We start from the raw sequence: 1,738 nt of genomic DNA, 5'->3' as shown, positions 1-1,738 counted from the left end.
ACTGTATTGTATATTGCTGAATAACAGTTGAATAAAAAACAACTTTGAAATAACATTTCTACGGTCGTGTATAAATGTTCAAACCTCGGTGCCCAGTGCAGCCCGGATGCCGCAGGACATCCCGCTCTCTGCTGCCAGCTGCACCCAAGGCTGGATTTGGCCCAGCAGGGAGGACAGCCACAGGCACCTGGCACCTGGGGATAGGGGTCCCCATGGAAGCAGGAGTGCGAGGAGCCCCAAGGCCTGGTCCTGCAGGAAAGGATGCTGCTGGGAAGAGGTGGGGCGTAAATCGAGAATCATGCCCCTCCCCCCAGTTTGAACTAGTTGTGCAATGTGTTTGCCCACTTGGAAATTACATATCGGCTTCACTGCTGGTTTACGGAGGGAGTTCAAGGAGAGGGTGGGCATTCCACATCTGCTTTCTCTGTGTATCTGGAGACAGCTTTGTGGTCTCTGAAGGATGGGTTCAGAGCATGTTCCACAAGTCTTCAAGAAACAGACATGCCAGATCCCCATAGATTGGGGGCTGTTGTTCCTCATTCCATGCCAGGTTCCCATTAAATAGCCAGATCTTTATGCCTGCCATGTAAACAAGTGTGGTTGCCATAGATGCGACTCCCCAAATACCTCCAGCTCTCTGCCCACCAGGCACACAGTAGCACTGAGCTTCCTGGTATCATGTTGCCTGCTCTGGCCGAGTCGTAAATGGAAGGGACAAGCATCCCTTCTAGTGCAAGGCTTTTGATTGCTCCTGCAAAACCCTCCAAAGCACTCTTTTGCTCCCACTGACAACGAGCAACATTCAAGATGGTCACTGCTCTGCCAGCCTGGTCCCTGAATGACGATGATGGGCAGAGGGTCCCCTGCTAGCCAGCATTGGACACAGCATGATGGGGAGTCACCTTTGCCGTTCCAAGCCACTGAGCTCTGGGGTTGCTTGTTATTGCAGCATAACCCAGCCTTTCCTGACTGATACAGAAGGATGCTCCTGTGTGTAGCTGAGGGGAAAAAGAAAAATGCGTTGGGACTATGCCACCTGACCACAGAGACCCCCCAGTGAGGAGTTGACGGGCTGGGATGCCTGTGAGAAGGCAATCTTGGGACTAGTCTTTCTGGTGGATACATTAAGTTGTTTCACATTTCATTTATATTGATCAACACTAATCAAGCTGTAAATTTAATCGTTTTGTCTGGTGGATAGTGATTCTTTCCAGAAGGATCATCTCTTTTTATAGTTAACTCAATACTGCAGCCGACTAATGTCATGTTAAATACTGGCCCCCTGTGCTTGAAAAGAAAAAGGCACTTCCCAGACACCAGGTTGATGGGAGATGATGTGTCAGCGATAGGGCTGATGTCATGCCAGACCACAGGGGACCAGCTGCTGGAGGCTCGTTTCCCATCACCCCAGCCAGGCCCCTCCGTACAAGGACATTTGATCCTGTGCCTGCTCAGAAACTCCTGACACTGGCACGAGGTGTGCAGGGACGGGGGAAGGGGTGCCTGGGGAAACTGCTCTCCTGCACATCCCTTGTTCTGCCCAAAGAGGCAACATCTTGCACACAGGGGACCAGGAACTCCATCTGCTCCTGGGACCAAGCCTTTTGGGAGGGAAGTCTGAAGGAGGCTGGGTAAGTTCCCTGAAGTGGGAGCATAAAATGCCCCACACCCACCCCCTGCCACAGAAGCCAGTGGAAGCCAGACCGAGACCAAGGCCTGGGGAGAGAAAGCACATCCC

The sequence above is a fragment of the Choloepus didactylus genome, chromosome 27 (genome assembly GCF_015220235.1).
Source record: "Choloepus didactylus isolate mChoDid1 chromosome 27, mChoDid1.pri, whole genome shotgun sequence".
NCBI classification, from domain to species: domain Eukaryota; kingdom Metazoa; phylum Chordata; class Mammalia; order Pilosa; family Megalonychidae; genus Choloepus; species Choloepus didactylus.
This window is presented reverse-complemented; position numbering follows the sequence as displayed.